Raw genomic sequence first — 16,333 nt, 5'->3', positions numbered from 1 at the left:
AAGCATCCGTCTTCTTTCCTTAACCGTTTTTGTTGTTCACAGAACATAAATACACCATTATGAATTAACCATTTCTTAATTCTCGATTATAACATATGATCACAGAATTTGTGTTATAATCAACCAAGTATCTCCATCTTTTGTGCGCACATGTCCTCAACATTCCCATTTCAAGATATATAAAAAAATCACAAATATACATGTAATATATAAGAACTTTTCTTCCATAACCATTTTTAAGTTTTAGATTTATGAATAAACATACTAAAATATGATATGATTTGTAATAAACCAAGAATCTCTCCAGTTTTGTGCACACTGTCCTCAATAATTTCTCATTTCAAGAAAAATAACCACACAATACGCTTGATAATATAAAATAATTCCTTATTTCAAGGATTTATTAAAAGTTGATATGCATTCTTATTTGGAGTAAACATAGAGATTTACTGATAAAAAAGTAACAAAATATAGTTTTTGAAAATGGTAACCGTTGCTTCTTGAGATGGGTACGTTTTGAACGTGATGGTTATAAGCCCAGCGTACGTAAGTCGGTTCCAAAGCTTATAAAAAGTGATTTTCGGACAACCAGAGAGGAGAACTGGAATACGATCGATCGTTAGGCGACAAGTAACTTAAATTTGGCCGTTTTGAGGGTCTAGAAGACGGTTGGAAGGCTCGTAAGCTGACAGGGGCGAAGATCTAAGAGATTAGAGAGCGGATTCATGTCGGTAATCATGTGGTTTGTTGTCGTGACCATGTTTAGCATTCCATTGTGATGCCACTATGTGTTTACTTTTTGATTTAGTTGTAAAAACCTTTTACTTTGCGTTTATGATTGAATGAACCTTTGAATTTATGGTTTAATTGCTATTTGGATTATTTATTCATATTTAATTTATTTTGTTAAGTTTCATTGAAGATCCATATGTGTTAAAGATTGTTACTTTGTTCCCTATTGCTGAATTGATAGAGTTTAGATGGCCATCTGACTGTGTTAATTTGAATCATTGTTGTCCAGTGACCATTGGTGATTACGACTAGTGTTTTGATTAAAACCTAGGGTTAGGAAATTAAGTTGTGAACTTTAATGCGTGCGCATGATTAGAATGACCGTTCTCTGCATGATTCAACTCCTATGACCATTAGGGTTAAATAAGATCAAATCTTGTTTAATGCGAACCATATACTGATTTGTATGATTGTTTTTTCACCTGATCAATGAATTAATAATTGTGTTTAAATCAAAGGATTAGTAGTCGTGACCATGACACTACTCATATTAGGAATAGGTGAATAATGAAAAAATATTCATTATATCGGTAGTTAACCTTTAATTTGAGAAGTAAATTATCTAAACCGAAGTACCTAATTACAAAGATTTGAGTTCGAGTCAGTTTATTGATAATTGATGTTAAGTGGTATTTGAGTATTTAATAAAACATTTCTTTATTGTTTTAGTGTGTTTACTGTAACCTATAATTAAAAACCCCAAATTAAGTCACCACCGTTCCCCTTGTATTCGACACATGTTCTTACCACAGCTATGCTATTATACAATTAGGTTCACTGCCTAGTGTGTGTGTTAGTCTGGTTGTGATAAATTTAGTTTTATAAATTTAAAACTTGAGAATATATATATATATATATATATATATATATATATATATATATATATATATATATATATTCTCAAGTTTTAAATTTATAAAAGTAAATTTATCGCATATATCACACATCGAGTTTTTGGCGCTGTTGCCGGGGAAAGGTTTTCAATTAATTTGGTTTATTTGAATATTCGTTGTTTGTTTTTCGTTTTAATTTTTAGTTTTATTTTTATTTTTCGTTGATAATGTGTCACTTGTCGGAAAGTTGTAGATGTTGTTTTGTGCAGAAGTTCATTATTCAAAATTCCCCAAATGAATTAGATGGAAAATATTAAAATGGGCAAAAAGAAAAAAAATAAAAATAAAGAAATTTAAATTTCATCAAATTACGGCCAACGTCAATGGTGTTACGCCTTGCGTATATGAAAGATGATCGCGATAAAAGGATTCTCGGAACAACAAGTACGTGCAACGTACGTTTGGCTACACACCACGTAACCACGTCGAACCAAGTACGCTCAGCGTACATATCAATTATGCCCGACGTACATCATCGACCAGGTTTAAACTTTCCTCCTTGACTTCTTTTTCTCTATCATTTTTTTTTTCAATATTCCGTTGTATCAGCTGAGCTCTTCAAAGCCTCAGTTTTTTTCTTCTTTTCTTGTAGAATTCGACACAAAGGTATGTTATTCTAGTACCCTTTTGCTTTAAATTGTGATTACATTATGAAAATTTGCTGCAATATGTTTAAAATAGAAATCTAGGGTTCTTACATATTCCGATTTGGGGTTAATTTCACATGAGTTTGGTGCTCAATTATGCCTTATTAGAACGATTTGTGTTGATTGTTCATCTTATTTGTGTTGAATAATACTAGACTAGACTAGTCTGATGAAGACCCCCTTCTTGACTGATGTCGAACTACACCCTTATTGACTGATTTGAGAATCAGGACGTACGCCCTACGTACGCTGGACGTATGCCCATCGTAATTTCCGTGCCCAACTCGAAACTTTCGTGTTAAAATCTGTTAATGCTGATTATTTTGCTGGTTTGGTGTTTGGTGCTTATTTTTGCAGATTATGGCTCGAAGAATTCAAAAGAGAAACCAACCAGATGACATAACCGACCATCGTTTCTTGCAATTCCCACAAAGTCTTAATAATGAAACTCGTGGCAAATATTTGAACAACCTAAGTTTACTACTGACCAAAGAAATTGATATCACACCTTCATTCGACTGGGATTAGCGTCCCGGACTGGATTGGACGAACTGATCCATAATTTTTTGCTATGCACCTACTTGGACGCGAGTGGTGTGTCATTGTTTATATGCCAAGGATGGGAAAGACTATTCAGGATTGAAGAACCTGTTTATCGGGAATTTTTATTGGAGTTCTAATCCACAATTTCCTATGACCCTAGGAAGGCCCCCGATGACATGACAACTTTTTTCCTTTCGACTTGGTGGTGTGAGTAGGGAATGAAGCGCGATTGAGATTTCCATTAGAATGGGGGTTTATACTGAGGATGAGACGAGGAATGTCCACTTCCCGACGTTACTTGCTTATTGTGTTACAAGACGGCCCGATGACTACAATGAAAATACTTTTTGGGTTGAGATTACTGGGGGAGTTTACATACCATCCAGTGCTCGGGGGAATATGATTCGGTACACCAAATACAAATTATTGCATCGTTTGATTTCTATATCTATCACACATCATAAAAATAGTGAGAGAGTGCCTTCTACGGATTTTTTTACTGTGGACCCTTATGACACTATGGAGGCACCTGAACCTCCCAATTATTTTAGTTTCTTACATGGGGAGGAGGGCCAGGGGCTTCGCGAGGATAGCCCAATTTGTGGTGGGCACTTCATCACACGTTTAGCTCGATCATATCAGTTGTTGAAGAGGGAGATCATGAGATCTATGGTGTTTCATGATACGAGGTTGATGAGTTTACAGTTGATGGAGTCGATGTGAGTACTTCAGTGTGGCGAGGATGGAATATTACAGATATGACCAGATGACGTGGCCGCCGAGGAGGGTGCAGTGGAGCTAGAGCCACAGAGAGTACAGAGGTGTCGACCTGCTCCACTCGGAGCCCAACAGGGACCTGAGCCAGAGATAGATATATGTTACCTTGCAGCGCATGGATGAGTGCCTTGATTAGATGGAGGCTAGACAACAATGGTATGGGGATGCGATGACTGCATTCTTTGCCCATCAAGTTTTTCATTATCCAGTTCCTTTTCCTCCACCATATGGCCAAAGGGGTGATGGAGCAGGCAAATCTGGGGCGCAACAACATGACGACGAGGATAATGAGTGAGCGTGTTATCCTTTTTATTTTTATATTATTTTTGGTTTATTAATCTTAGTCTTGGTCATATTTTTTTATTTTTATTTTGGTTTGTTTTCATTTGTTTAATTAGGATGATTAAGTTATAGTTTATGTAATTTTGTTTTCCATGTTGATGCTCTTGAGTGTTTTAGATCTTTGCAGAATTTTTTCCCTTAGAAAGCTGGCAGTAAGTTCAGCCGCTAGGACCGACTGTTGTTTTATCACGAGAGAGAAAACTGTATGTGAATTTGAAGTCTACAATAAAGACCCATGATTTTTCATAAGTGTAGGGTGCGCATTGATTTCGCGAGAGATTATTATTATTGAGTGGCGTTTCTAACTATACATTGATTCCTCTGGCATGGATGAGTTGTTCCAACACCATGGAGTTTTATTTTGATGCGAAGCAGAAATATCATCCTATTTGCCATAACATGATTGACACTTTCCTATGTTGTGGGGGAGTTTTCCATCGCGAAAGGAGGCTACCATTCTCGATATCACGACATGGCCCCCAATGACCACGTCGTGGGCATGCTATTATTCGCAATAGAGATTTTTCCTCACTTGACGACACGACGTGGTTGACACTTTCCCACATTGTGGACACTATACATTGCCTTAGTTTGCAATTCTTTGCACCACATTCCAGAAGTTGGTGTTTTTTATTTTATTTTCCGGCACATTCAGATGCAACAATTCCAATTTTTTGTCTTCCAGCACATTTATGGAGCAACTTTTAGCATCCCCATTCGATCTTGCCACTACTACCCCAGGGGAGTCAGTTCCTTTTCCTCCCATTTTACTTTGTATTTGCTTAATTAGTTTTATGCATACAATGATGACATTGTATGAAATAAATGTCGGGTAGGGGGTCGAAAAGTGAATTTAAATTGGAAAATTAAAAATAGCTAGATTAGGAAAATTAAAAAAAATTATAAACTTGAAATAATAGTTTAATTTAGAAAATATAGTAATAATTAAATTTTTTTGCTAATATTATATGGGATGATCCGAGGAGAACCCAAATGTTTACCTGAGCCAAAACATGTAATAGTGTATTTGTGGCTTCCATTTCCTAGTGAAAAGTCATGAGATATGAAAGGTAATCTGGTAGTTTATATGGCATAATATGTTTTGCAGCCTAAACTTGAAATCTATCCAGGAGAGCTTATATAATATTTTCACTTAGACTAATAACTTAACCAATAAAGGTTGAAGTTAAGCTCCTTGCTTAAGCATGTAGGATTTTGAGTGAAAAAAGTGATATATATATATATATATATATATATATATATATATATATATATATATATATATATATATATATATATTAAAAAATGAGTGAAATTACCAAAAAGTTGAAAGAATTTTGGAGCAGTCAAAATATGAAATTCAAAAGATCAAAATTCCAAAGAAATCAAAAAGTTGAAGATACCAAAAATCAATCAAAGAAAGTGGTGAATTCAAAGAAACCAAAGATTAAATATTCAAAGAAGTGAAGAATTCAAAGAGCTCCATTGTGGTATCAAAGTTGAAATTTTTCTAGAATTTATGTATGCTTGGTTGTTTAACCAAAAATATCTTGAGGTTAAGAAATATTTCTAAGGATTGATTCGGAGGGTTGCAAAAATGAGTGTCGTATAAACTAAGGGGCGAAGGTTCATAAGGATTATGAGTATTTAGGAGTGGGAAGTTCTTAGGAATCATAGACACAAATACATGCATTGTGATCTTGGGATAATGACTGGGCTTAAAATGGATTGTTGTAACACCGTAATTTTTCAAACAAATTTTTTTCATTTTAAAATCGCATACTTTTCATAACATTTTGTATGGAAATTTCGTTTATTCAAATTACAAAACACAACTCCATTAATAATCCAGGATCCTCAAAACATAACTCTTTCTCTGGTGTATACAATCAAGCCGGTGCCTTCCCGCGATCCTCTGAGATACCTGAAACACATATCACAATACACGGTAAGAACGAAGCTTAGTGAGTTCCCCAAAATACCAAATATAACACATATTAGCCACTCGAGGCTATAACCCTGTGGACCCTCTGGTCCTAGCTCTATGGACCCTCTGATCCTAACTCTGTGGACCCTATGGCCCTAACTCTGTGAACCTTCCGGTTCTAACTCTGTAAACTCTGGAACATACACAACATAAATCACATAGAAATAATGCAGTGCATCACAATCATATAAATAGCGTACAAGATACTCTGTCATATAACTCTAGTTACCACTCTAGGTAAAGTATAGTGAGAAGACTCACCTGACCAGCAGCAAGTAAAGACCCCGCTCTCGAATCTCGAACTAGCCTCCGCCTAACACAAGGGATGAATATCTCTAAGTGATAATCTAATCACAACTCTAATGACCGAAGGCTATTCTTCCTCTCTTTAACTCTTTGAAGTGGATAAAAGACCTTTTTACCCCTCCATGGTCTCTACTACTTATGTTGATCAAAGCCCCAAAGTCAAACTCGAGTCAACAGTCCATGTTTGAACCGACTCGTCGAGTGCACTCTTGCGACTCGTCAAGTCCACTTACTTTCCTCAGCAATCTCATGACATCCAGCTCAGCTCGCCGAGTTGACCCCCAACTCGTCGAGCTATCTCCTGATTCAGTTCCTCAAGACAAACCCTAAGCAACTCGTCGAGTTGGCTCATCGACTCGGCGAGTTCATTCAAACCAAATGTTCATTCAGACGATTTAAGGCAGATCCATCACCGCACACACTAGACCTACCATCCTGAGGGTCGATCGTCACGTAAAGCTGCAATCTTTACGTTTAAACATGGCATATAAAGCTCATAATGCAAATATAACTCTAACAAGGATGATTAACCACAATAACTCTTCTATGGTTAACTAAAGCTATAATCTCTGGACTCTCTGGACCTCACAAGGTCCGGATCTGAAGTCTAGGCCTCATTAGAGACCTTATGCATGCAAAGTCCCAACAATGGTGGAAGAAACCCTAATCTTCCATATCTACAAGATCTAAGCAAAATAACAAGAAAGGTGCAAGCTTTTACCTCTTACTCAAGCCCTTGCACGAAGTTACACCAGATCCACTGATTCTCTTGCTCTCTTGATGGGTGATCTCCTCTTCTCCTCAAGAGATGCACTAGTTTACTCCAAGTTTTAGCTTCTAAGACTCTCATGGCTCTCCATATACGTTTAGGGTTTGCTCTCAAGGAAGGGTAGCCGCAAATGAGGCTATAAGTTCTTTTAAATAGGCCTCAAACCCGGGAAATTAGGGTTTCTCTGCCCATCACCTACTCGGCGAGTCCCTCCTCTGACTCGTCGAGTCCATTCATTAAATTTACGCGATCAACTCGACTCGACTCGACGAGTTGGTGCCTCAACTCGTCGAGTCCCTCCTCAAATCTCAAGATTAACATACACGATAATGTGCCTGGAAATCTGGATGTTACAATTATCCCCCACTTGAATTAGATTTCGCCCTCGAAATCGCTCCTTCACAACATATAGAACTAATCAAATGACCAAACAAAACCATTGAAAGGGTATCCTACCACACAACTATCTTCCTTTCTAGACACCTGAATCCAAACATGAACTCCTCCCTGGAAAAGGACAAACCCATCTGCCAGTATGCTACCCCTTCTGACTCTCAAGAATATGGAACTTCTAGTAGCCTGACACACGGCCAGACCGCCATCTCCAGACGTCCCCACGTTATTCGCTCCTTGAATAACAAACCCCGATAGCTCACTGCCCCTCTGATTCTCTAGTGGGGACTGATAAAACAAGTCCATGCCCCAAATTGGCTACTGGTCACTCGTCCCAGAGATGATAAACAATCCAGATCACGTATCAAGGAATGGAAGGATCACATCACACCAAGGACTCATCCACTGAACTACAATCAAACCCGAGCTCCCTTCTCCAAATCCCTTTGAACACTGAGTACTAGGTCATCTCCCGACCTAGCAGTTGATCCTCCGAGGGTTACCCATTGCATACCTCAACATGTCTCACTGACTTCCTTCCCATACTAGCTCTCTCGGCCCAGTGTGACACACAAGTCACTAAGTTCGCTTTTCCTCAAGCGAATACGGAGTTCGTTTCACCCTCGACCTCTGTCGTCTACTACTCATTAGTCCCATTCGTTTCGCGGTTTTCTCACACAAACGAATTGACCCACTCAGGTCTATGACACCATATGGAAGCAATACTCCCTTCCAAATGAGATTCAGTTCTGAATCCAGAATCTCATTATGCCTTCTCAATGCACTACCAGAGCCAAACTCAAACTCGAGAGTTTGATCTGACCTAGAGCTGGAATCACTCGCCCCAATGAACCACTTAGCTCATGACTCATGACCCGCAACCCATGTGTCACACCCCAAAACCAAGAACGACGGAAACGTTCCGGGGTGGAGGACATCATGTACAGTATCACAAACAATGTAAAGTAGTAAACAAGCAACAACATCATCCATTACATTAAAAGTAAAGTTTTAATACATGTGTGTTCTTTCAATGTAATAAGACACCAAAAATACAATCAAAATAAAAGACGAGTCTTGTCTGTGCTCCATCTTCTTAAAACCTAGCTATCATACCTGTCTACTGGTGACCTGAGAATACAAGTTATTTTGAAAGCGAGTATCAGCCTAAAGCTGGTGAATTCATAAGTAATTAAGTGTCATTGTCTTGTTTTAGGAAAACTGTTATGAATGCCCTGTAAATCTTTTAAATGAAACAGTTGATGTAAGTAATGAAAAACCCTAGAAAATCCCTTATTTCCTACTAGTATGAAATGTAGTCTTCTACCAAGACCCGAATGTTTTGTAAGTAAAATGATAGTTTTTCCTTGCTATTGACTAGTACTTAAAGTACTTAGTCTAACTCCTCGTTTATGTGAATGTATCACCAAATAAAGTAACAGGAAAAATGTACTAATGTAATTGTTATCCTTTTGTACGAGGATTGACACAACATCGCGATTATCAAAATGTATAACCTTTGAACATTCGTAGATTGTTCAATTGTCCTCTGTAGCTGTAGCAGGGCGGAGGAAGGGTTAGTCCCGTAAAGTTACTCCTAATATAAGTATTAACCGTAGGCATACGTAGATGTTCATCGACCTCTATAGCGAACAGCAGGCCCAAGGAATGGTTAGTCCTGTAGAGGTACTCCTAGTATAAGTAATAACCGTAGGCATCCGTAGATGTTCATCAACCACTGGTGCTAACAGCTGGAATTCGGAATGACTAGTCCCGTCTAGATATCCCATTGAACTGGGATAGGCAGGACAATTTACACAGAAGGTACTAATAAATCATCCTAATGAATCGAGGTACAAGTATCCATGTAAATGTATACAGGAAAATGTATCTATGTAAAGGTACTCATGTAATGTATTCATGTAAGGTACTCATGTAATGTATTCATGTAAGGTACTCATGTAATGTATTCATGTAAGGTACTCATGTAATGTATTGTATAGAAACATGAATGAACTGACTCTGATGTCATTCCTTGTAATAGGAATAATGTTTTGTATCTTCTAACTATCCCTATAATAGTTAACTGGAAGGTAATTGGTTGTTCAAGTAGGTTAAAAATGGTTTTGTAAAACATCTAAGAGTTTTGAACAATAAGTAGCAATGACTTGATGTCATTTTAATAAACATTTCAAAAGTATTACATTTGATAACAAAGTATTTTTAAGATAGAAAACCATTTCATGCATCACATTTTGTAGTATGTGAAATCTGCTGGATGAAAACACAGTTATAAATACATATTAAAGATTTGATAACATGCTGTTTTCTACTTGTATTCCCCCTATTAAAGCATTTAAAATCATTTAAACATTGGTTAAGGGGTATGAGCTCATTTGTAGATGGTGGTTTGGATGTACTGAACGGTGTCGGATTGTTAGGTGTCAAGTGAGGAATTGTACACACACTATGATCCTAATGAACATATAATCACACATATATGCACCCAATTAGTCTTAAACTACTTGTAAATGTTAAGACATCCTAGAACATGACAAACACTTTATATAAGTGTTATAAGCCCTTAGGATTGCATCTAAGTTGTTGTGGGACAAGGCTAATGCGTTTAGGGTTCCAAAGGACCCTATACATGAGTTTACTCTCCAATAAACCTCACACAAGGAGTTTACGGTCATAAAACCTTGAGTTTACGGCTGTGAACTCCTAAACTTAATGTCATTTGGTGTTTTGAAGTTCTAAATGATCCCTAAAAGCATTCCTACTTGGTGGATTAATTCTTGGAAGGGTTTAGGGCACTAATACACTCCTTTGAGAAGTTTACGGCCCCAAGGCCAATTCCTTTTGAGTTTACTGCCATAAACTCATATGGAAGGGGTGTTTTATGCTTTCAAGTCCCAAGCTCATGTAGGATAGGTTCTAGACAATTATCTAAGGCTAATGATGGCCTTAGGCACACATTGGTACCCTTCCTTGACGTTCACGGCCCAAGAACCATAACAATTGGAGATTAGGGCCGTAATCTCTCTTTAGGAGGGGTTTTCGATGTTTTAAGGTCCCTAAATTAACTAGGAATAAATAGAGGCTATTGTCCAAGGCTTTAGGAGTGATTAAGGCACTCTTTGGCCTTTGAGTTTGGAGTTCACGGTCCAAGAACTTCTTGGGCCGTGAACACCTAAATCTTGGTGTTCATGGTTGATTCATAGTCTTAAATACACCTACATACAAGCCTAAGGTAGTTACTTAACAAGGGGAAGGGACTAGGCATCATTTAACCCTTATAAAAGGGTTTACTCCCTAAGATGTTCTTGGGTGGTAAACTCTCGAATCTTGCAGTTTTGCTATGTAATCTATGTTATTAAACACATTATACGCCATATAATACAACTAGAGAGAGGTACTCACGATTTGGGACGAAAACCCGAAGATTCGTGAGAGAGAAAATGGCTTTTCTCTAGTTGGAAATGTAAATAATGAATGAAAATGGTTCAGAATTCTATATATAGTCCTGGGATTTTTGGCAGAAAATATTTTATTCTCGAAATGAACTCTAATATAATAGAGTTTTGGAATAACAGAGTTGCACAAAACCCTAGTGCATCCACTCTCCTGATATCTCCTTAAATGTAAACCCTGAAATACTTTAACTTATACGGAAAAGTCTGAAAATTTACTGTGACTGTTATAACTTCTATTGACTTGATAATGTTCGTACAGAATGGAAATTTCGGGTTGTCACATCATCCCCCCGTTAGAAGGAATTTCGTCCAGAAATTAGAATTTAAGCAAATAAAGTATTTACAGGTAACTAAGGAAAAAGATGGGGATATTTCTGTTTCATCTGATCCTCTCGTTCCCAAGTGAATTCAGGTCCCTGTTTTGCGTTCCAGCGAACCTTCACTATCGGGATACGACTTTGTTTCGTTTGCTTGACCTCTCGGTCTATGATCTCTACTAGTTCCTCCACGAAGTTGAGGCTCTCGTTGATCTCGATCTCGTCAAGTGGAATAACAAGAGTCTCGTCGGACAGACACTTTTTCAAGTTTGATACGTGGAAGGTAGAATGTACGTTACTGAGTTCACGCGGTAGATTGAGTTTGTAAGCTACAGGGCCAATTCTCGCGAGAATCTTAAAAGGCCATATGTATCTTGGATTGAGCTTCCCACGCTTTCCGAAGCGTATCAAGCCCTTCCAGGGTGAGACCTTCAGTAGAACTTGGTCGCCAACCTGGAATTCCAACGGTTTCCTTCGCTTGTCAGCATAGCTTTTCTGTCGGTCTCTAGAGATTTTCAATCGTTCACGAATTTGAACAATCTTCTTTGTCGTTTCCCGGATGATCTCCGGACCCGTGAGAGTGCTTTCGGGAACTCGTCCCTTAGCTAACTGGGTATCACCCACCTCAGCCCAGCACAGAGGGGATCTGCACTTGTGGCCATAGAGGGACTCGAATGGCGCTGCCTTTATGCTCGTGTGATAACTGTTGTTGTAGGAAAATTCGACAAGGGGTAAATGGATATCCCAAGCTTTCCCAAAGTCAATCACACAGGCTCATAACATATCTTCTAAGGTTTGGATAGTTCTCTTACTTTGTCCGTCGGTCTGTGGATGGTAGGATGCACTACGAGAAAAAAGGCCTTTTACGACGCTCATTGCGCGTCGTAAAACGCTCAGACGACACGCAAATGCGTGTCAAGGAAGGCCCTGTCATAAAGAGAGACGACGCGCATTTACGACGCGCATTTATGACGCGCATTTACGACGCGCGGTTATGACACGCAATGCGTATCAAGGAAGGCCCTGTCATAAAGGAAGACGACACGCATTTGCGTGTCGTAACCTTACAACGCGTGTGTTTATGACACGCAATGCGTATCAAGGAAGCCCCTGTCAAGAAAGGCCATGTCATAAATGAAGATGACACACATTTTTGCGTATCATAATTTTAAATGTTTAAAAAAATATTATTTATAGATTTGCTTATTTTCAAATTAAATTTGTATTTAATGTTTAATAATAGATAATAAAATATCATATACAAAAATAGAATCCCTTGCATAAATTTAATGTCATACAAATAATCATTCTATGGAAAGATAAAACAAATTAATAGAAGTTGTAACAAAAATTTACAAACAAATGGTAGCAAATATGTTATCAAAATTCCTACATTAATTAGTGCTAAGCTCTGATCCTCCGGTTGAATTCTGCAGTCAGGAAATGATTAAGACAAGTACACATTATTATAAAGTTCATTTATGATCCTCAAATAAAAAATAAAGCAACTACATATATTATTGGCCATGAGAGAAGTAACCTTATAATAGATCTCAAGAAGCACATTGTTGCGAGCTGCCTGTAGAAAACCATGGCAGACATAAAGACATGAGCATGAGCTTTGTTGTTGCTTTTATAAAAAATGAACTTATTCTATAGGTTATAAGATATAGTATAAATTTTTAACTTTTAAGCATTTTATAGCTAGCATAAAGTAGAATTTGGAATCATTAAGAATATAATGAGTACTTTGTTGTTGGAAGAAGCCTAACCGTTGCATAATATTTTGACCCAAAAAGGAAAATGTGGCAAATTTACCTGTACAAAGCTAGAGACAGAAAGAAGTGGCTTCTCTCCAATCTTCTGATTTCTAGCCTGAAAATTAACAAAGAATTTAGCAACTTGTAAGGAATAAGGGAAAAAAGTACTACACTAAGTTCAGAACTTAAAAATCAATTAAGATAACATGCAAATAATGAAAGCAAAATACCTAATAACTAGGCCAACAAGTTAACATCATATATATTCAGGTGTAAGCAGATGAAAGATAAGTTTAGGTCACACAAAAGTTTTCCAAAACAAAAGCAGAAGATAAATATAATAAAATTAAGAAATGAAGAACATACATGTATTAGAAGCATGACAAGTGCAAAGATAACTTTTGCAACTTCTGTCAGAAAGTTAACACTGATGGGGCTAAAATTGAATCTCCCATCAACCTTGGACATGTACACCAAAATCGGCTGTAAAAGATGATCAATTTAGTGAGGTATTGATCAATTATGTAACATGGAAACAGTACACAACTAACTATACCTAAATATTATCCGGTCAACGATGCATGGAATTTAAAGAGTTGTTTATGTTATGTGAAAGATATGTACTATAAATAGATACACAAAACACGTTCTTTATCTTGTCTTCTGGGATAAAGAACATTTTGCCCTTATTTTGAGTTATCTATTATTCTCTTATTGTAATTATGTATTATATACCCTTGTTCAGAAATAAGGTTATTTTGATCATTTTTAAATATGACCTAAAATATTACTCTTGTTCAAAACATGTTATTTAAAGCAAGAATGAAATTAACCTAATTTATCATGTGACCGAGATAAAACTAGAGAGAAGAAATGACGAAAATACACTTGTGTGCATAACAAGAGCAGTATCAACCTAATTTATTTTGGGTGGAACGTGAACAGGGGGTGGACCAGGAAAAGGGTTAGCATGGGGATGCGATTTAAGTTATGATTATGTCAAAATTAATTATGCAACCCCTTTAGGCCCGGACAATCTTGATAAATGTTGGTCAAGCAAATGCAGCCACTATAATTTTTTACTTAATTTTTTTGTTACCCGTGATGTAAAATGACGTAAATGAACACAATGAGGTTTACACTTTACATACATTGGAAAGGGCATATGAGCAGTCTATTACATCTTGGTAACCTGCATCCCCCTGTAAGGGCATATACATCATTTTACATCATGGGTAACAAAAAGTTAAGTAAAAAATTACCGTGGCTGCATTTGCTTGACCAGCATTTATCAAGACTGCCCGGGCCTAAAGAGGTTGCATAATTAATCTTGACATAATCATAACTTAAATCACATCCCCATGCTAACCCTGTTCCTGGTCCATCCCCTGTTCACGTTCCACCCAAAATAAACAAATAAACAACACAAGTTTCTTTTTTATTTAATGCAGAAAGAATGACTTAATAATAAAGTTACCTATGGATATCTGAATTTTGACAGTGCCATGAGCATCACCAGCCTCTTTCAGGTAATTACTAGCTGCTGCCCTGGAACACTCCCGCATTTTCAGTATTTCAATTATCATGTATCATGTATCATGTATGGTGTTACTGTTACCTATCAAATGGAAGTGGCTGGCCTCCTTCCATAAGTAGAATATCTCCAAGTGCTATTCTAAGGGCATTTGAGTCAAAAAAAAAAATCCCCACACACCCTGCAGCACAGGCTATCCGCCCCCAATTTGGATCCCTACCATAAATTACCACCTGATAAAACCAACCATAAAAAATCATCATTATATCATTGGAAGTAGTTATTTCACCTTGAAATAACAACATATTAACCATCATGCATTGGTAAGTGAAGAAGATGCCACTGAACGTGCAATCTTTGCTGCTTCACTTTCACTCCTGCACCACTTACTGTCACTTGCATAATTTCTCATTTCCATAAATACCCTTCTGCCCTCCCCCCCCCCCCCCCCCAAAAAAAAAACAAAAAGACAGATCTCTATCAAACATGTTGCCCCTTCTCCATCCTATGCTATTGATTTGGCAAGCCCTTGCATTACCTTAACAAAAAAAAACACTTGTAAAATGCATGTAACAACAAAAGGGTAAATTGGTAATTTAAACATACCGCATCAACCACATTTGTAGTTGGTTTCCTTCAGAACTGTGTAATGATGATATCCTGTTTGATCCAGATAAACCACTAGCCAAAGCAATAATGGTATCATTGGTGCTAGTATCCCCATCTACCTGCAATATTTTAGTTATTAATACACACATGTCACTGTTGGTTAAACGACTAAAATACCCTTTAATGATGCTACTACTTATAGTAATTTGGTTGAAACTTCGATTCACAGCAACCTGAACCATCTTTCGCTAGATGTCAGTATCTACACAAGCATCAGTCATTATAACCTAAAAATTCACATATTTTTTGAATCAATTAAAATTTTTTTACAAAACATTTTGTGGTAATAAATTAATAATATGGCAATATTAGTACATACACCAAGAAGTGTTCCCATGTTTGGGTGGATCATTCCGGAACCTTTTTCCATTCCCCCGATTCTTATACCGCTTCCACCAACCTTAAAAAATAACTTTTTTTAATAAACGATAATAAATGAAATAAAAAAAAGTAAGCAAATAAATATAAATATGATACCTCAAACTCTACTGCTACACTCTTGCTCACAATATCAGCTGTTGTTATTGCTACATCTGGTGCATCTATCTCCTCTAACCATGCATATTCATCTTCTTTTCCATCAATCAACTCATCTCCACTTCCTGTCATTCCAATAAAGAATACAACAACCTTTACAAATTCACAAAATCAGGTAACAGATTATGCTCAACTTACCAAAACTGGAGTAGGGGTAATCTCGGTAATAAGTACATTTTCTTCCAGAATATTCTTCATATAGAGGTGTGAGAATGTCAAGTACAGCACAAGAGGTTATGGCAGTGAAGCAATGGAGGTTCCCTCCTGTTTCTGGATACAAAACTGAAGTGCTACATGGTGCTGGCAGGGCTTTGTCCATTGACAACTTCGCTAACCTAACTACTACATGAATTCCATCAACACTTTGCATTTTTGCACTTAACTTAAATGTTTTAAATATAGGTACAGAGATAATTTTTTATGTAGAGTTAATTATGTTTCTAATCATTATGGAAGAACTAGAATCAGACCTGGAGCTCGAGCAATTCCCTTTGAATCCTTGGTGAGTGGTGGTTCAACTCTGTTATGTAGTAAGTAAGACATGGATTAAATTATAAATTCTTGATCAGTTACTCTCTCAAATTGATCAGT

At 37.1% G+C, this 16,333-nt stretch overlaps 1 pseudogene; it reads right to left on the bottom strand.

The window, feature by feature from the left end:
* Window positions 1-12,636: 12,636 nt before the first annotated feature.
* LOC145059955 (arginine biosynthesis bifunctional protein ArgJ, chloroplastic-like) lies at window positions 12,637-16,112 on the bottom strand (annotated as a pseudogene).
* Window positions 16,113-16,333: the final 221 nt, after the last annotated feature.

The sequence above is a fragment of the Lactuca serriola genome, chromosome 6 (genome assembly GCF_051521515.1).
Source record: "Lactuca serriola cultivar US96UC23 chromosome 6, Lser_US96UC23_V15, whole genome shotgun sequence".
Taxonomy (NCBI): Eukaryota; Viridiplantae; Streptophyta; class Magnoliopsida; order Asterales; family Asteraceae; genus Lactuca; species Lactuca serriola.
This window is presented reverse-complemented; position numbering and strand designations above follow the sequence as displayed.